The sequence below is a fragment of the Corvus hawaiiensis genome, chromosome 5 (genome assembly GCF_020740725.1).
Source record: "Corvus hawaiiensis isolate bCorHaw1 chromosome 5, bCorHaw1.pri.cur, whole genome shotgun sequence".
Taxonomy (NCBI): domain Eukaryota; kingdom Metazoa; phylum Chordata; class Aves; order Passeriformes; family Corvidae; genus Corvus; species Corvus hawaiiensis.
The window spans coordinates 54,133,730-54,154,589 of record NC_063217.1 but is presented as its reverse complement, the minus strand read 5'-3'; the positions used below and the strand labels follow the sequence as shown (position 1 = coordinate 54,154,589).

Sequence of the window (20,860 nt, the reverse complement as noted above, 5' to 3'; positions counted from 1 at the left end):
ATTATTCACTTTTCTAGAAACTGCATTAAAAATGCTTTGTGTTGCTCTTATTTGAATTGTTCTTGTTTCTTTTGAAAAACATTAATGAGATGAACTCAACTTCATTAGCAGGAAAATGAGGGAAGAGTTGCTTCATTTGTTATAGAGAGTCAGCATAACTCAATCCTTCCTATTACAGAAGCTGTTTCTTAAAGAAAAAGAAAGTGAATTTGGACACTGATGGGAAAACTAAAGGGAATGAACAAGAACATTTGATTTTTTGGTGGAAAGACCCCTATTAGAAACCAAAAGCATAGGTCCTTATCCCCATACTAATCGATCTCTTGGGTTTCAAAAGTGAAATCTCTAGAGATGCTACTGGTACTGTCTTTCTATTAGGATTGGAAATACTAAATTAATTGTATGTATTGTGCCTTTGCAGTATTTGTGCTTCACTCCAGTATTGATTCCTAAATCAGGATGCATGTGAAATGAAAAAAACTACCCAACTTTCTTAAAGTGTAATATCTGCAGTTTGGCGCTTAGGAGATGTGGGCTAATCTCGTGATCCTTTTTTCATTCTGAATCTGGTCTCTCAGCCTTGTTTCTGTTCGTTTGTGTTATGTGCATGAAGCAAAATTTTACAGTTGCTGCGATGGGATTTCTGTTGTGTGGCTGCCTGGTAAACATACAAAATATGCTTAATTTGGGCCTTTGCCTTTGTCCAAAGACTGTGGTGGGGGGAAAGCAGCCAGTGAGTAACACTGTGCAGATCCAGAGGAATCATTCTCTGCTCACACTTACAGCATGAACAGAGAAGACTTGGATTCATTGAATCTGTTCTATATCGGGAGTGATATTGCTGAATTTTGTGCTAACGTAGCAGCAACATAATAAAATTTTCACAGGATCAGTGAGAAATGTAGTTTCTGTGAAACATGATCTGCTTTATATATTACAAAGAGTATTAGAGGCAAATATTTACCAAATGCTGTAATACTCTCATATTCCAGCTGTGACCAGGCTGGCTCTGCTTAAAATCTCTGGCGCTCTAAACAAAGGAGGCAAATTCCTTCCTGTAATCTTTCATAGAAATTCTTCCACCTATTAGAGTTCTCAGGTGCTTGTCAAGGTGTTAAGTCATCCTCTTCACAGTCTTATCCACATAAGCTTGAGTACAAAAATTGGAAGACATTAGAGAATTTCATAGCCTGTGTCTTTATTACTAAACACGGTGAAAGCGCCAAATGACATGGCACGGCTCACGCCCGCATTCCTCATGCCCACCACTGCTGCCCTGCAAGTCAAGCTGGATGCATCCAAACTGCCCTTAGACACTGCTTGTGACAGGGTTTGTATACTGGGTATAGCTCTTGGCATATGGGGAAAGAGGTTATGGCTGGTTCTGGCAAGAGACTCTCTTCTTGGCCGCAGCATTCAGCACATGGAGAGGCTTCTTCCGATACACTGCCTTCAGCGACTCCTGGATCATTGGTCTGTGCAGGCCTGACATTTCCAAGTACAATTTTATTTCATAAGGAAATTTCAGCTTTTCAGTGTATTATTATATCTTGGAGCTATACAAAAGAGGAAAGAAGCATAAGAATTTGCACATATATAGGTATTTTTATCTGAGGATCTTCAAAGCAATACTTAAATATTAGCATCTCTCAGGAAAGCAAATGCCATTTCCACTTAATGCTTGGGGAATCCATAGCATCAGGAGACTTAAATGAAATGCAAAGGTCATGTGTTGTCCCCTGGTGGAATCAGGGATCATAGGCACTCATTTTTGATTTCCTGCTAAAGTTGTCAGAGTTTAGGTAGATGAAGAGAGGGATTACTTGTCAGATACTGGGCCACAGGAGGATCTGGATGGATGCGCAGAACTTAGCACTGGTGAGAAAATAACTCATTACATTAGCAGAAGTAATGGTTGAACAGAGAAACTGGAATTTGCTTGCAGTGATACTACCTCCTGGAGAATTTAGAGAGCCTGAGATATATGGTCTGAAAATGTGTGTGCTGCTGTGCTTACATTCTTATTTCTGTATTATGAGAGCATATTATATAGCATTTTTAATTATGTCCATAAATATACATTTACAGTTTAAAGCAGTGGAAGACCAAATAAGAAACAAACATATGAAAGAGAAATCATGCTTACAAGGTAGCTTACAAGGTTTTGTTCTTAACATGCTTCTGTACTGTTCTTTAAGTTTACATCCGTGTGGTTTTCACACACCATCCTTACATTTCTTCCTAATGAAAAGGCTCAACAACCTTCAGCAGCTGCAGCCTGCATGCTAAATAGAGAGAGGAATAGATCCATTGTATAGGATTAGAAAATGTTCATATGAATATTTCAGTTTTTTAATGCATCAGGGAGCTGGTTTAAAATATATTGGCACTTCTTGATCTTTCCCAAAATAAATATATTTATGTGAAAATACAGGTCTTCTAAGAAATTTCATATAAAGCCATAAGATGCACAGTGTTAAATCCCTAGGGTGCAGCTGTAAAAGGTCTGGCAAGCTTACAGGAGATTTTGTTCTCTGTGCAGGAAGCTTTTCTGAACATTCAGGTGATTCCCAGAGAAACAGGAAAAGACAGAGAGAAAAAACACTCACCCCTTCTCTCTAAAGCTATGGCATGTGAGCTGCACCCAGGGTAACACTGTGGTAAAATTTACCAACAGGAAGCAGCGTAAAGAAGCTGGTCTTTGAGACCTTTCTTTTTCACATGCAAAAAAAATCCCTTCTATGCCAAAACAAAGACAGGAGCAGCAGTGAATGGCCTGACTGCGGTGTCAGATTGGCTTTTTTGCTGGACAGGGATGGCAAAGCAGCCAGGTGGGATCCCACACAGCATCTGTGACCAGTCCCTGCCTAATGCTTTGTCTGAAAACAGGTGCTCTGGGTCCATCCTGAAAATAGGCATGTGGCTGTAACACAAATAATATAGAAAAGAATCTGGGTAGTATCTGAAAGGTAGACTTGTCATAGCCATCCTGATGACTTCATTCACATTGTTGCAAATGTTAACAAACACAACTGGCCATGCCACTAGGCAGTGAGATGATGTGCTCAGGTAGAGTGCTGTCCTCTTTTCTTTGCCACTAAGACTTAACCTTCTGAGCACCAGCAGCCTCCAGGCAGCATGTCAGTTTTCTCTATATATATTTTTTTTTTCAAGGTAATGACAGGGGCTGTAATAATAGGAACTGCCAAATTTCCTAGGAGAGCTTGAAAAGCATGTGTCTTTTGGTTCATGAGGAACTGTGTGGTGACACTAAATTTGACACCTGTTAAGAATTCTTTTCAGCCCTAAACTTTAAAACTTCCACTGCACCCCTGGGAGGTATAACTATAATTGCAGACGCCTTTCAGAGTATTTCATAGGCTGTCTGCGCTTCCTGCAGTGCTGCAGCAATGGCTCAGGCACTGCGCTGGTGGCTGGCTTTTGGTGGGGGTCAAGGAGGGGTGGCAGCAAAGTGCTGGAATGCTGTTCATGTCTCCACTTTCTCTGCTGTTTCACTCTCTTCTTCTGCACTACAGTCCTGGCCACACAGCACGCTAGAGGCAAAGGGAGAGGAAGCACTAATTTCGTGCTCAGCAGAGGCCAGTAGCCAGCTATTCACTTAAGTAACTGGAACATGTCAACACCCAAAACCACTGAAAAATCAAGCCATAGTTGTTCTGCACCCCTCACATCCCAAAGAGCATCCGTGTGTGATCTGCCCCTTTAGGTAAAAGAAAACAGTGACCATAGGAAGAATAAAAAAGAAAAGGCAAGCTTGCCCTCAGAGCCCACAGTGTGGGACTCTTGCTTGTTCATCAGCTGTGTTTCCACAAATGATCCTCCCCAGCCAAGTACAAGCTCATGGACACCTAAAGTTGTCTGTGTGCCAAAAGAAGCAGCAGCATTTCCACAATTCCTGGTGGTTGTCTGTGGGAGGTGGGGTGTGTGAGGGCAAAAAGTATGGAAGGTGCAACTACCATATGGCTTCTGCAGAAACCTCAGTCTGATTTGACATTATGCACAAAAAGTCACAGCAAGTTTGTGCTGCTGCTAGAGAAGACAATCACATCTTTTTGTCCTAAGTGGGAAAAAGAAATGGACACTTTATATAATGATTTCCTCATGGCAAGCCCAAAGACACCTCCCTAGGAGCAAGTGGTGCGCTTTCAGGTATCCAAAAGTTTGGAGGGAAAGAAGAGAGCCATCGCATGGCATTTCAGACTGTCCTTAGCAAATCATTAGCCAGCTGCTTTAAATAAATGGTATGGATATTCTCCTGTCCTTTTTATATCTCATCAGCAGAATCCTGAGTCTTAGAAAGTTCCTGCCCTTAGCCATAAATATGTGTTCCTCCTGTCTTCTCACCATTAATTCTCTCTCGTTACATTTTCATTCTGTGTCTTGGAGGTCACTTATGTCCAAAGACTCCGGTGCAAGGAAAATTACTTGATTCCTAACTACCTTGATTTCTTTTTCTCTGCTCTTGGGACTATGTACCCTTTTCTTTGAGAAGACCCCCTCTATTTTGTTTTTTTAATATTCTTTTAATGAAAACCCAAGAATGTGTCACTTATTCTCTGACTTATCTTTTACCAGCTATGTGGAAAATAAGAGTTTTGGATTACACTCTAACCCTGCAGAGGACTGATAATAATGATGTAATTGGATTTTTCATTATTACATACAGTGATCACCTGCAGAATAGTGGTGCCTTAGTAAGAGACAAACTTTGCTTTGTCTCGGTAGTTTGCTAAGAACTGAAATCCTATTCTGAACTGTATATATAACATTCTGAAAAATATAGCAGACAAACTAGTAAAATCTACCTAAATCCTCCTAAAGCACTTTTTTTTCCTGATAATTCCAGAAAATTAAGAAACTCTGCAAATTGGGAGAATTACTTGACTTCAAGCAAACTCCTGAATTTAGATAGAAGAGTTTAATTTTGAGAGTCTGCTTTTAGATCATGTCACAAGTTCATATAACTGAAATTACATTAGTGAGAGGAAAAAAAATCAAAATTAATTCCAGGTTTCTGAGGAGTCTGACATGAGAATCCAGTCTTAATTTATTCAGATAGAGTCATTGTTAATAAAAGCCTTAACTTCAGAGTAGCACATATTAACAAGGTAGTTTCTCAGATAACCAGGATACTAAATAAAAAACTTAAGTACCACACCAATGTCATATTTCTTGACCATCCAAAATAACTAGTCTATCCTTATTTTTTACTGTCTGCATTAGACTTGTGGGGTAAAACTGGGAATTGCACGAGGCCCTAGGTCTCAAAACACTTCCATCTTCCTTTTTGCTGAGACAGGTCCTCCAAGACAAACTGCAATTGCCCTTCATGCCAGGAAACTCACCTTGTGGAAGCACTGCTCAGCCAGCCACCTGCCCTGCTGGGGCTGCAGGGTGCTCACACTCTGCACACCCCACTCCGGGCTGAAGACTTGTAACCTCACATGGATTATAAGCAAAGACGTAGCTTCATTCTGATTTTTAAAAATGGCATCCATTACTTCATGAGAAAGCCCTAACATAAATCTTTTGTCCCTCTGCTATTCTCTCTTCTTTTTTCTACCAGGTCCACGAGCATCTGATCCAGGCTTACAGTGCTCTGTAATCCTATCTGAGCACATTGCTAATCGCTTTCCCCAAGGACCAGATGATCTGACACTGTCCCTTTGCATCCTCTTCCCCTAACTGCCTATGCAGAGCTGCAGGTTCTGAAGATTCCTGCACAGTCATCAGCAGTGTTTCCTGGCTTTATTACCTGTCCCCAACTCGCTTGCTTGCGGGGGCTGCTGGCTGTAGGACTGCAGAGAAACTGTGGCTCCCACACATCACGCTGCAAGAGCAGGAGAAATGGCTTTATCGATTCTTGATGGTGTGCATCTGGTGCTTGCAGGTCTCACTGTAAATTCATGATTAGGAGCTGAAAAGGATGGAGACGCCTACAGAAACACAGGCTTTGGCAACTTCTTAATCTCCCGTGATATTAACTGATGAGATGGGTTAAAGGATTCTGCAGCAGATCTGGAGTTTATTACATACACATAGTGAAAAATTACTCAATCAAAACAAATAAAGGCAGTGAGCAAATTAGTGGGCTTTTAAAATACACCATAACATTAATTGATGGGGTAAGTTAAAGAATCATGAAGTAGCAGCACTGAGAAGAAGCATGAGAAAGAAAATCATAAGGAAAGGCATTAGATCTTCCTGCCTTCACACAGCATAGAGCTATGAGCACCAGAGAGCTGCCTGCCTGCTTCACCATGGGAAGGCACCTCTGCATCCAAGCAGTGCTGTGGTGAAGGAAAACTTTCCAACATTGCTGCATGTTGGGAAAAAAAAGATACCATGAAAAAAGGCAGCTTCCTTCTTCCTCTTTTTCCTAATCAATGCTCACTTTCAGAAAGGGCCCTGCATTCAAACTTTCACAAAGGCAAGCCAGGTAAGGGTATGCTTATGCATATTAATTCCCCATCATTACCCATGAACCACCCCAAAGAAAACAGTCTAATTGTAATGTGTTAAATTATCAGTAGATAGCACTTTGCAAGCTATTTCTTACTACTTTCTCTCCACTTCTCCAGCCTCAGGCACCTCAGACTTGGCGTGTAAAATGGCCAGAGATTACCCAGCGAGGTGTGCAGTACAGTCAGTGGAAAAGTGTTGCTCATCCAACTATGTGGAAGCGACATTTATTGTAAGCTGAGTTGTTCATGTGTTTTAAAGTTTTATGGAGTGAGTAAGTGCATGGCTGCAGAATTTGAAACTGCTTGGTTATAAATCTGATGACAGTAAAGCTAAAAGAAGTCTCAGCGAGTGGCTTCCCTCCAAGAACTGGCCTTTTTATGAATTCCTGCAGCAGAGATTAGGTTTACCGTCAGTGCACACTGTCCTGGAGTACACCTTTTTCTTCTCTGGCTGCCTTCTCGTACACTTGTGTGCGTCAGTCTTGAGAGGAAGAGGTGTAACTACTCACTCTGACTCAGCTGAGCAGCAGCATTGCCTTTAAAGTGGGGTGGAAAATGAGTGCAAAGCTTTCCTTGGAAAAAGGAAGGATCCGGTCATACAGTTGTCCTGATGGCAGAACCATAGTAACCACAAGCAAGGGTTTAACCCACCTGCCCCACACCAGCACTACCTCCCAAATGTTCCTGGCTCTTGGCCTCAGTTTTCAAAACCCTGGTCAACCTATTTCAGTTAAAATGAGCAAGAGTAGCAAAAGACCAAAGAATAATAGATCTTTGCTAACCCGTTTCGTTGCCTTAAAAAGTAATTAACCTTTAGCTGGACCATAAAGCTCGTTTTCAGCTAGTCCTGTTTCCTAGATAAAAATAAAAGGCCTGAAAACAAAGCTTCTTTTCAAAGCTGAAATTAACTCGATGGAATGACAACTGGAGGGATTTATGCATATCTGAAGTGAGAGTTTTGCTTCCACCAGTAGAACTTCTGCAACAGAGGCTACCTCAACCTGCAGAGATTTGCTCTACTGTGGAACACCGATGTGCTATTTGTCACCCACTCTTCACTTACTCATCAGTAAGTGAAGAAGGTGCTAGCCTTGGTTTATGACTTCCCCCAAGTTCAGGGGTAGGGAAAGGGAAAAAGAGCATGTGGAAATTCTCCAGAATGTAGAGCCAAGGAAGAGTGGCAGCAGGTTTCCCAGCAGAGCTGTCTTCCCTTGCTGAAATAGAGTATGAGGAAGAAGAAAGCTTGTTGCAGCAGCAGAGGAAGTGACAGGACAGGCAGCGAGGACAGGGAGGAGCTGAGTGCTCCTGAGTGATTATGGAGGGCAGATAAAAGGAGCCTTCCTTATTGCTCAGGTTCATGCAGGAGGAGATTAGCAAAGTGAGAAAGCTAAAAAAAAACTAGCCAGAGAAGTCTTCTGCTGGGTCTCAGAGCAATCTCATGGAGTAGGTTGCTCTAGGTTGTTCCCCAAGGAAATCATGAGGAACTGGGAGGAGGAGCCAGACAGTTTGCCCAGCAGGGTCACCAGTATGACAGAGTGCAGTGGTTAGAGAGGTCTGGATTAGTTGGAAGATGAAGATGGGGTGAGGAAGCCTTTACTCTCTGATTCCTCTGTAGACTTGAGGAAAAAATGTTCCAGAGATGAGTTATCATGAAGTTGGAAAGACCTCTGCCCAAATCCCAGAGAAGACTTGGTGGTGGCAGAGAGGCTTTCCAGGGTCAATACAGATGCAAGCATTTGCTGACATGAACCAGCTGGATAATGTCGGAGACTTTTGTTTGCACAATGTGCAACAGTGTGGTTTATATTCTGCTTTAGCACCAGTTGGGTAAGGTTAGCCCAAAATAAAGCAGAGCCCTGATCCCAGCCATCATAGCTTTGTTGACTGTCCTAAAAACCAAATGCCTTTCCAGACCCAAGTTTTCCACTTAAACACAGTGTGCAGGCAGACAAAAATGATGATATGGCCAAGGAAAAACTGTGTTTGCCGTTTTATTCATAGAACACTTTTGCAAAGTGCATTTAGTAATTTGCTGTTGTAACCACCTGCACAGAGAGCTTTCAGGGCAGAGCTCTGACACTGTATTTAGTTCATACTTTGACTGCTCAGCTAAAACTTCCATTTCTATGCATTTATTCTGCTTCACACATTATGTTATCAGTCACTTTCAATATTTCAAAGTCACAGCAGTCCTTTTCTGACATGCATTTGTCAGAATGAACTGCCTTGACTGCTGTTATTACAGACTGCAGTTCCTGACTAAGGGAAAAGTCTTATATGGAACCAGAATTTTGAAATTTTTCAGAAAAAAACAATAGATAAAATAGAATTAAATTACAGTCAATTAACAGAAATAGACATTTTAAATGACCAGCCTTTTTTTTTTTTTTTTTTTAAGGAGGAGAGAATGGGAATGCAGGGTTTATAACCTAATATAAAAGAATTAATCAGGAAAAGTTTGATCTTTCAAGTTCATATGCAAGGTATTGATAATGGCACTCTTCAGCTGTCTGGTAGTAAATCAGAAAAGTGCGTCTTACTTGGACTTTCTCTCAGTCAAATACTTTATCACACTCCTCTAGCGATCCCCCTGAATAGAAGGATTTTAATAATAAGGCCGTTGTAGTCACAGAAAAACATCACAAGGGGTTTTGGCCTATCTGGAACGTGCGCTTACACTCCTGATTAAGTCCTAGTGGCAGTAATTTGTCATGGCACATGAGCACATCTCCCTCTTGCATGTGCTTAATAGCATGCACAGGCTTTGCCAGTTCACTCTAAAAGCCCTCACAGTTAAGGGCTGAGCCAGGGGAAGTACACTTCTTTGGAAAGGTTATGATCCTTTCATTCTTACTGCAATTGAAAAATATTTTTTTTTCCTTGTATTTGCTACTTTTGTCTTCAGCTGAAAGAATAGCCTAACAGCTGAATTTCCAAAGCAGTGAAGAAAAGCTGCCACTTAATTACCTGGCTTTGTAGATAAGTACATGCTCCAGCTGCTCCCACCAAAGCAGCAGGAAGGTTTCAGCTGGTGACAAGCATTAAAAGGAAAAATAACTCTTATTGGCTGCAGTTTCATAGGTGGGATGCCTCTACAGGACCAAAGAGATCATCAGTATCTCAAAGACATTAGTTTCCTACAGAAAGCTGATAAGAAAGATAAGCTGTGTTAGGATTTGTTTGTTTGTTTAATTAAAAATCCAATTGTTTTTTAATTAAAAAAAAACCAAACAAACTCCATTACGGTAATATTTGGAGAGAAAAGCAGCACTGTTTTGCAGCCTTGAGAGCAGGGATTAGAAGTTCCTGGCCCAGGATTGATTGGTTTTTTTGGCTTTGTCTAGGGTATTCCTACAGCAACATGTGAGAGAAACTGTGAAGAACTGAGCCTTGAGTTAACTGAGAAATAGATACTTTATTTTTAATATTGTTTGGTTGTATTAATTTCCTTGGGTTTGGGGGGGATTTAGTTAATTAGCAGTGGATCTTCAGATCATGGAATTACTCCAGATTTATACTGGTTTAGCTGACGGGAGAATTTAATCCTATAATGTGTCTTTGGCATAATTTAGATGTAAGGCTCAAGATTAAGATCCCCATGAAACAGGGAATTTATGTTCATTTCTTCTTCTTACACTGTGAAGTGCTATGCAAAGCTAGAGAAACGTGTCAGCTCTGACAGCCACACTTGGGCAGCAATCAGGGCTTTCAAAAAGCTATTGGGTTTCACCTGCAGCATCAAATTCCCCTGTGTTCTTCCATTTTATATAAGTCTGGAGGAAATTGTAAAATCCATAGAAGAAAAGCAATTGAAAAAGAGGCATGGTTAAAGCCCTGAGGAAGTGAAGGTTTGTTGATCTTCTTCATGTCCCTTTTAAGTTAAAAACACCAACAACACTCATTTTTAATTTATTTAAGTCTAGCAATCTTGCACCAGGTTAAACATACAAGGTCTCTTGAAAATACAGGGTGTCAGAAAGAACCACTGACAGGTGTTTAACACAAGGAGAAATATATCCATGGTTGTATATGTAGGTATAGGTAAGCTGTGCTGGCAGCAGTGGCTATATTTTATCCTCACCCCCAGAATGAAATATTTGCGTGTGTGGCTGGGCTGGCAGCAGAGAGCAGAGCAGCATGTAGCAATACCCTCTGCTGCTTGGCTTTGCAAGTGAAGGGTCTGTCACTCCAACTTGCTACAGGACACTCAGCTCAGGGGGGATGAACAATACGTCCAAACTGACTCCACAAATCACTTGAACGCCTAGCAAAGCCCTTTGCATCTCCAACTAGCTGTTTTCTTCCCATTTTCTCAGCTTTTACCAGTGCAGGCCACATGATTTACTGCTTACTTGCTCTGAGGCCTTCTTTGGTAGAAGAAATCCAGGGTGGCTTTGGTGTTGGAGTGTTTTTAAGGGCTGAGCTTAGGAGAAGTAGACTCTGCTTTCATGGAGAGCTGCAATAGCTGACATTAAAGGAGGCAGCAGGGCTGGCACAGCTGCGAGCAGTGCACAGACACAGCTTCCTTCCTCTCGCTCCTGCCAGCTTTATTTCAAATTACCTGGTGCCTTGGCACCACTGCCTGTTTCCTTTTTTCTGACCAAAGTGTTTTCCTACTGCTGCTTCACTTAACACAGACCCTTTTGCCTGGTTCAGTGTTGTGTAGCAGCCTGTTGCCCCTTGCCCTGCCAAACAGGGGTAGTGGGCTGAAGGGGGACCCTGTGGGGTGAAGCCCCGGGTGGGTGCAAGGGAGTGACCTACAGGGTGGTTGGGCACAGTCTGGGTCTGGGAGGGCTGTAAGTGCCTGTCCTCTTGGAGTAGTGGTCTCAAAACCTCCTCAAAAACAAAGCTGCTGTTTGGGGTCAGTACTGTTGCTCATTGTGAAAAAGTGAGGATTTTTTGTCTCCTTTCTTTTTCCCTGTTTCTCAGAGGTGTAAGTGGTTTGTCCGTTCATGGGGCTGAACTGTCATCATCTTTTTCTTGTGTTGAAAATAAAACCTGGGTAACGACTCTCACCAGGAAACTTCTGTCCTAGGCTGGCAGGACTGGGAGAAGACCATGCTGTGTGCCTTTCAGCCCGTTGCAATTTAAGATGATTCCCACAGTGCTGCATTTCAGGTTCAATTCTGAAGATTTGCTTGCTCGCCAAAAAGCTTTCTCATCCCCCGCAGGCATTGCATATCCAGTAGTATCTTTTTCTGAATTGAGGAAAAAGTAGAGATGCCAGTCCTTCATCTTGCCTAGGCAAGGATAAGCTCCTTGCTAAAATTTTTAAATGTTACATCCCTTTAGATCACTAATATACCTGTAGCCTATCCCATACAGCTGGAATTATCACATGGCTGAATCTTAATAGTAAAGATGCAGGTTATCTCTGTGTAAATAGTGCCAGATCTTTATTCACCAGGAGAAATGCTGCAGGTCTGCACTGATATATTGATTTGGATAAACAAGATAGTTTGTTCCTATCCGGAGCTGCCTTCTTAAAGTTCAGTTTGTGATGCTTGCAGGTAAAACTGATGATTTAATGTTCCTGGATACGGCAGAATACCTGGTGTGCTGCCTACAAACCAAAGGATTTTTCTCTGTAGGCCTGGTGCTGGACTTTCTGAGCCTCTTGCTGTACTGCCAGCACAAATACAAACATTGCATCTGGGCAAAAAGGGTCCTTATTTCTGTTTGCTGTTCTCTGTGGCAGTCTGCATTGCTTCCATTTGAGCTTAGTTAGTGGTGCTTGCCTTGAGTCACAGCGCTCTGACAGCGGGGCTGCAGGAAGCTTTCTTGGCAGCATTTGTTTTTCTAGAGAATTGTTTCCTAGCTGGGGGGTTTATTGCCTTCTCTTAACTTGAGTTTTCTCAAACAAATTTCAGCTCTTTGTCCAGGCTTGGTTTTAACGAAATGGAGCAATTTATGGTTGAAGGGGGGAATTGTATGATATTTAGCGATTATTTTTTGAGTCAAAGTAGGGAACAAATTAGAAAAATATGAGGAGCTAGCTTAAGGCCTTGTCAGTCAGAACTGCTCCTCTTAGCATGCCACTTCTCCTGAGTTAGCCTGTCTGCTCCATGCTAACACAGCGGTTAGCTAAATTAGCTGGAGTCAGCTGGATACTTGAATGTCATTAGAAACTGAAATCTTTGTTAGAGTTGAAAGTGAAAACTTATTATTTGATAGAAAGAAATATAAAAGAACACTTATAATAATTCCAGAATCAGTCATCATAAGATGATGAAAGTCTGAATTAAAGTTCCACATCAAAGAAACCTGAAGGCAAGGGATGCAGTTAATTCAGTCATGCAACTCCAAATCAGCCTTATAATGATGCCATGCAGTTAACCTATGCTTATAATTAAGGCATTTCCTTAGTTATTAGAACTGGAGTAGATAAAAACAAGTGTGCTTTTTTCTTTTAAATTTTCTTACAACTTGTTAGATTTTTGTCTTCAGATGATGGGAAGGCCAGTAAGTTGCAAACTCAGGAAGTTAAAAATGCATGCGAGGAAGGTGCCTAATCCTAATTTCTGTTCTGAAGATCTTTCTCTGGCTTTTCCTACATCAGTGTGACATTCTGTGTAGGGCAGACTAAGTGTTATACTGGCCTTTCCAGCCCCACTGTCTACAAATCTCCTCACTTCATTTTAAACCACTCTTCCTCTGACATCACCCTGCTGCCTCTCTCCTCCAAGCTGATCATTTGCTCCTTTGCAGCATCTCTCCATCCCATCCAGGGCACTAAGGTCACACGCAGCAGCATATGTGAATACTCCAGGCTGGGACATGGATAGCCCTGGGACACTCGAGGGATCCTCCAGATTGCTCATTCTCCATACCATGAAACCACAACTAACTTCCTGTGATGTGTTCCACTTCATTACATTGCTTATTGAATTTCGCTGGCGGTATTGTCTTTTGTCCTCTTGGGACCAGCATCAGTTGTCATGACAATTACTGTCAGATGGTTGCAGCTTGTGTGCTTGGAGGAGTGTAGAAAGCTGATGGCCAAAAGAAGTAGCAGTTCAAAGAAGCATAAAATGACAGTTACTGCATAGCGACCGAAATTTTGGGAGCTGCAGCAGTTGATAGATAGTTTGATTTCAATCAATATCCTGTGTGTCTTTCAGTTTAGCTCCTAGATGAATGTTACTGGTTTGGGGTTTAATAATCACGATGACATTTGAAATGGCTGATGAAAGAAATGGGTCATCCTCTGTGAAGTCATTCTTCGGGTTGCTGTGATATTTATACCTCTGCCCATCTTGCGTGGGGTTTGGCCATTTTATACAAGGAAGTAGTTTAGAAAGGAGCCCCAAGACATGTTTGGAACAACAGGGAATCTTTTTTATGTCCCTTAGCCTGTGTTCCTAAGCCTGTGCTTAGCCCCAGCATCCCTGGTGCTCTGGGAAAGAAAGATGGCAGAAGTGGTGGCTAACTGGATATCTCCTGTCACCTGGCTGTATTACTCTGTGGGCAGTGCCCACAGGCTGGAATTTCCATCTCAGTGCTTTTGGACTTTGGGCCTGCCTATTGACACTTCTAATAAGGGTTGGTTGGCTTGGTTTATTTTTCTAATGAAGCAGAGGCAGAACTTAGTCTGAAAACTTCTTCGCACAAGCTTGAAGGAGATCCACGTGCAATGAGTATGGAAATTTTTCTGTATTGACTGAGGAAGATGAAGTCCTTGTAAACAGACATAAATTGGTAGACAAAATGCAAGATAAAGGAAATTATGTAAACATGCCAGGTGCTTATAAGAGTAATCTATCAATGCTCTTCTGTAAAACAGTAACAGGGAATATCAGTAGAGTGGGGCCTTGGAGCAGTATTACAATATATACCAATCCAAATATGCTCTCCTGGGAGCTTTTCTGAAAATGACTAAAATCCCCTTCCATGCAAAACAAGTCTGGAAAGAAGAAATGCATGTTCCATTTGCTCAGTTCATAGCTTCATGGATGGGATCAAATTAATTCCTTACAAAATTTGGAGAAAATGTTTTGCTGCCCTTTCAAGTCAGATATTCCTAATGGGAAAAACTGTGTCTCTGGCACACCATGCTATGAATTTATCATTTTGCTGAGCAACTTGACAGAAGCAGAGATGTTTTGGAATATACCAGACTGCTTGATGGTCAGTTTGTGTTTAGACAAAGAGGAGAAGAAGGGTCTTTAGGTAGTTGATTAGCAAAAGTCTGGACAAGCATCGTCTGCTTTTCTTTTGAGAGGGAAAAGTGGAGACTTTGCACTCATCACTGTCACAAATGGATCAGCTTTGAGGCAAGAAGGCCCTGTCACATCCTTCTGAAGTCACACAGCCACTTTTCCAGCCCCTTTCTCAACCACACACTTTGGAAAGCCACAAAGGTTTTTGCTGTATGTTGGGTAGCATTTTTAAGCCTCTCAACAGGGGAGGCATCAATATTGATCTTGTGCTAGAGACTGCATTTCTTGATGCTTCACTCTTTTGTAACAGACCCCTTTAGAGGAGAAAATGGGCTAATAATACTCATTTCAGCAGAGTCTCTTGGGAATGGAAGCAGGTTTTTTGTCACACTTGAGCTGACAGTTTTCTGACTGATGGCATTTATGGGAAGTTGAAAGAGGATTAAAGTCTCATGATGCTGGTTTATTTCAAGAACATGACATGTTCAATATGATAATAAAGTGGGGATTTTTCTTCTGTGGCTTTTATGGGCTCAGGGTTGTTTAGGATGAAATTATGGATAAAGCCGTAGCTGAAGTCAGCAGTATGTGTTTCTGAGGCCATGAGGTGCAAGGTGACAGGAGCCATTATAAAACCCGTGGCAGTTTTTTTTCTACAGAGAACTTGACAGCAAAGCCAAAAGAAAACTTAATACTGAAATGATTCATTTCATGTGGGAGGCCAAAACTTTTAACAGTGTTGGAAGGCATTTTGCCATAATGTGCTTTAATTTCATAGTTGTGCTGACATGGTATATCAAGGATTATTATCACCAAAAGGCACTAGAGACTGGTTTGAGATTACAAGTATTTAGAGGGCTGGTGAAAAGAGAGTTAATCTTCTGTTCCTTTGTGGACATGTAATGAGTGAAAGGAAAGAAATTGCTTCCCAATATCACAAATTAGCACAGTAAAGAGTGTAAAATCTTTACAGAAAGGAGGGTGAACCATTCATCCATAAAACACTTGAATTCTACCTTCAAGCTCATTAGTATATGTGTTTTACCCACTAATTACATAGCCAGAGTAATAGTGTTATAAGTCCTCTGTACTAAAAGTAGGCTGCTGTAAATAAATCTCTGTTGGATCAATGTATTTTTACTAAGGAAACCCTAGGTTTTGAGTAGAATCTTCAGGGTCTCACTGGAGTGAAGTTATCATTATTAATATCCCCTGTGGAGGTCTGAAATATCTTTGCATTTACTTAGCTATTTATATGCTCATTTATGATAATACTTAAGTAAGCTTGGTTGGCATTAATAAAGTTGTGGTTCATTAAGATTACATTTTTATTTAGAAAGACCACTTACTCTAGGCCATTGAAAGTTAAACTGTTTTCAAAAGCCAGCAGCTTTCAAAAGGCAGCTGTGCACTGCACAAGAGTCTCCAGAGGTTGCTTTGCCTTCGGTGCTCCAGATTGCCTCGGATGTGATCTTTGGGCTGAGATCCCTCTGGCTTCTTGGCTGTACAGGGAGCAAGGCTTGGGGTTTGCAGCTGGACAAGCCAAGTGCCCCACACCAGGTTTCCCGGGCAGGCGGAGAACCAAGGGGCACTGGCAGGAGGAGGACAGAGCAGAGACGGGGGGAGCAAGGAGATGAGAGGTCTGGTGCCCTTCATTCACCACACATCGCCCACAGCATTGGGGAGCACCAATGGGGCATGCCAAAACCTGCTGCTGTTGCACTGGGGTGCTTGTTTCAGAGCTGCAGCCCAAGATCTTCATTTGTCTGATAGATGACCCAAGCAACAAAGCTACAGGCAATTTGCTTTATTGCTGTTATATGACCATAAGAATCAGAGGGGTCTGCTGGGTCACCGAATCCATTGTCCCGCTATGATAGGCAAGCACACCACATGAGTCCTTTCATAGCTTCATCAAGGGCCATCTCAGTACCAGGCTGAGGGATTTTTTTTCACTTGAGTGTTTTCCCCTGGGAGGTCTGTTGTTTTTCTGATGCTGTTCCTGCTGGGAAGCTTTTCCTTCTCCCTATTACTCCCAGGGATATTCTTTATAGTCCAGATTTCTTCATAGCCAGTGTGTAACTGTTAGCTTTTGTTAATATTGGCGTTTCCCTCACATTGCTTTTCTCTGTTTCTACCTTCTGCCACTCTCAGTTCTCCTTTTCCATGCACGTCAGCAAAGCTTTTTACCTCCTGAGATAAGAGCTCTGTTCTCCTGTTCATCCCCGTATCTCTTATCTGCACTGATTCTGGTTTCATGAAGGTGGGTAAGGCCAGCTGTGCGGAGTGTGTTGGATGAGATTGCATGTGTACCTGCCAGAATCTGAATCAGAAATACCTTGGCTGGTGTGCTCTGGCACACCATTTGCCCATTTTGCAACTTCATTGTGCTGGTGGCTGTTGGCCACTATTATGTGTCAGCCTTTGCTGCCCTCACTCACATCCAAGCAATGAATGCCTGGCTGGCATGGTGTGCTGTTCTTCATCAGCTGTGCTCTCTCCAGCCCTCAGAATGGGGTATACAGTTCTTACTTAAACCTCAGTAAAAATGATAAACGTAGAAGGCATAAATGTGGGGATACTGTAATTTCTTTTTTCTCTGTTTTTACTCTGAGACTGAAGAAGGCCCTACATAGAAAAATCCCCATGATGTACTTAAGTAGCAATGTAGTAATTCCAGTTTGTTCATTTATGTAAGAAAAGACCTGAGGTAAATATAGTACTGCAGTTCAAGATAAAAAACCCTTCATTAGGTTATTCAGGGGAGCTTTTTTTTGAGGGAATTCTAGTCCATTGACTTTTCTCACACCCACACACCTTCAGCATAAAGGGAATGGTGGCACAGAAGAAAACTCCATTGTTGTAAACTAAAGTTTGCATTTCTTCCAAGCAAGTCTCTATTCTTTGCAAACCTGGAGAATAATAAATGCAGATTGCATCAGAGACGTAACTGATAATAATAGCACAGTGTTTGGTCTCTGATTATTCATTGTAGTAGGACAATTACAAGAATCTTGAATTTTTCTATGGTGCCACTGAGATTTACTACACTTCATTGCAAAAAAAAAGCTGAACAGCCTTGGTAAAATTTGAAAAAAGTCTATTTTTCTCTTTTTCTTCTAGTCAGAGGTAGTATTTTTGATTGCGACCAATGAAACCAATGGTTTCATATAAGAGCTGTGAGATGAAAAGCAAATTGTCTCAGTGCTCTTCACCTGGGTCCTGAAGCTTATAGCAAAACCAGGCATGCTTTTGAATCTCCAGCAAAAGCTGAACTCCAGTGCGTTTCCCATGGATTGATATTTTATTGCAAGCATTTTGCACTAGTACTACTGTTATATCTGCACGAGAGATAAATTTATTACGCTTTCTGATGGATTTTTACATCTTAAATATCACAAAATACAGTTGTTATTTGACAGGGATAGGCTATTGGGAAGTAATAAATGGAGTCAAATAGGGACACTTTATTCCCTAAACACTTTCTTTGGATCGCCAACTGTGTGTTTGCATTCCAATAATTGGAAGTTTCCCATGCAGGTATACTGCTATATCTCTAGGAGAGATTTGATCTGTGCACATTGAGACATAGTTCATTTTTGGCTAGTACTAGTAAAAATAATTGCAATGTCAGTTCTGTACCTGAATTACTTGTGATAGATAGACTTCTGGATTAGGTAGTCTGCACTCGGAAATAATGAGAAATGTCAGGTTTTGGTTAAAAAATGAGCAGTGAAATATCTCTGCAGGTTATTATCACTTTGAGGGATTGTGGTTCCTCTCCATTATTCCTTCCACTATTGTTGAATTGTCCAATTTAAGTGAATAACAGCACATTCTTTCTAGAAACTGTTGGTGGGAGCCAAGGAAATAAAATGTGTTAGAGGGATCTATTACATAAAGGATACCTGCATATAATAGCCATTGGCAAAGTTGAGAGACAATAGCCAGGAATCAAATTCACCAAATGCAGAAGGTTTTCGGCTTTGTTTTTCAAAAGTCTGAGCTACAGATACTGAGCAACCCAGTCCTACTAGAAAATTCCTGCTTTTGTACCAACCCTGCCAATATTCTTAACAAAGCAGTCTCACAGGTTGGACACCTTCTGCTTTCATTAAAACTCATAAAGCTGCTATTTGAATCTTTTGTAATCATGCATGAGCAGCTACAGAAAGCATTTAACATCATGCACTGTCACATTTGTAAAAAGGAGAGCTGTGTTGGAACTTTCCAGAATTCACAATTATCCATATGCCCTGCAAAACCAGCTTTAATTTCTACCCCTTTTCTGAAAGAGTTTTTAAAGCATGTCCTTCCAGACTGACTGGATAAAAGGCAGGGATAAATCAGAATTCTGCAAGTCTTTTCTCATCTGTTCTCATTGACTGGCTCCCTGAGAGGTCTGAGGTCTTGGTGCAGCACTCTTTTTTTTTTTTTAATGCACTTTATTACTGAAGAAACTAAGTACTTGCTGATTGATACTTGTCTTTGGCATCCTATTCTTTAGTGATTATAAATATGCTCAAATTTCATTCTTAATTAGCAGTATGCAGGCTCTGGCCATATTAAAACTAGAGCTGTTGTATTGGTCAGTCTGTACAGGGGATATTTGTAAAAAATCTTTGTTCTGGTTAGCCTATTCCTTCAAGATTTCTTGCCTTTTGGCATAGATCTGTTCCAGCATGCCAAGCGTCCTTTCTGTGGGAAGAAAAATGCCATATCCTGCAAAAAGACTCTGTTGGGAAAGTAGACCAAACAAGGACTGTCCTACCTGGAGGGATCTGTGGAACTCTTCTGTCTCAGCAACATCTCAGAGATTCCTCCCCTCACCCTGCGCTGCAAGGTCTGTTTGGGTTGAATTACCCACATGACCCAGTGGAAATACAAAACTCACAGTTTCACAGACTTCGACAGCTTTAGGCCAGTTCTGATTACATATTTGGATGAAGGATAATAGGGAGATTTAAGACAGCAAACTCTCTTTTTAATTATATCTATTCTGTGTGCTGTGGAACTTGTTTAAATACCTGGAGCAATTAATCACTTGCCAGGTTTCGTAGCTCAGGTTCCAGCTGCTATTTTGACACAGGAAGGCAGTATATTTCTAAATGAGGAACAACCTCCTTTCCTCTCTTTTATGTGTAAGACAGGCTAGACTGTTATGCTTAATTCATCTTTAATGAAAATATATTTATTTGTTCTCATTTTGTAAGTGAATTTCGGTCTTGGTCTGTACAGGGAGAAGAAGAGAAGAAAGGAAAACAGCAATTTTTTGGGCTAAGATCTTCTTGTGCTGTCTGCCAAGTCTTATTATGAAGCTTTTTTTTTCTTCTTATGGCCACATTTCAAAGCCTTGTGTAGCAGAGATGATAATAAAAAACATTCCAAGGGGTCTACATGCATAACAGTGCTCAGTGTCACTATTGTATGGAATTTCATTTTCTCTCATCCAATTGCATGTTGCTGCAGTATGTTCTGTATGTCTTCTTGATTCACATGAACAAATTTCAGAACAGCTGGGCTATGCAGCCATGATGAGATGAACAGGAAATTTCATCCAGCACCTTATATACTCTGCACTGTCTTTTTGCTGTTAATGTCCTACAGGTATTGCTGCTGCTCTGCTAAATAGGCTTTCAGTCATTCCTAGTGCTTTTTCATTCTACTTCACTTAATGATCCGTGTCAGCAAGTAGATCCCTGTTTAGAACAAAGTGAAATAAAATTGCTTTTCCTGGTTTTATTAAATTTCTTTTACAGCATAAAAGTTACCAATTTGGTCCTTAGCTGGACCAGTAAAGGCTGTGCTGGTACTTGGGTAGAAATGTTGCATCTGAGGCCCTCCAAGATGAGGCAAGAGTGCAGGTTAGCAGATTCCTGTGCCTTTAGCCCTGCAAGAAAGAGGCCAGGAAATTTCCCCTACTGTGCTCTCTCCCATGCTCTCTCCCTGACTGGGGCAGAAGCAGTTCTTCAAGCTGAAGAAAATGCTTCCCTTTACATAAAACAAGGAATCGGATATGGGAAAGGCTTGTTAGACCGCTCAGTTTGTTTCCCTGACAAAGCAGATCTGTCCTCCGTCTTTCCCAGTGCTTCAGCTGTGCTCTGAATTTCCCTATGCTTCTGCTGTCTTGGGTTTTGGGTTTTTTTCCAGAGTGGAATAAGCCAAGTATTTTGTCTAGTCATTAATAAAGGAAACTTCACTCTTCTGTGCCTCTCC

At 41.3% G+C, this 20,860-nt stretch overlaps 1 protein-coding gene and 1 long non-coding RNA gene across 3 annotated transcripts in view; one reads left to right on the top strand and one right to left on the bottom strand.

Moving 5' to 3' along the window:
- Positions 1–20,860, top strand: part of GRID2 (glutamate ionotropic receptor delta type subunit 2) — a 704,126-nt gene that overhangs the window by 636,673 nt on the left and 46,593 nt on the right. The window lies entirely within an intron of this gene.
- On the bottom strand, positions 1,179–19,478 carry LOC125326348. The gene is made up of 3 exons (XR_007203778.1): positions 19,416–19,478; positions 2,147–2,285; positions 1,179–1,556 (listed from the first exon to the last, which is right to left on the bottom strand). It is a non-coding gene; the product is annotated as an uncharacterized LOC125326348 (long non-coding RNA).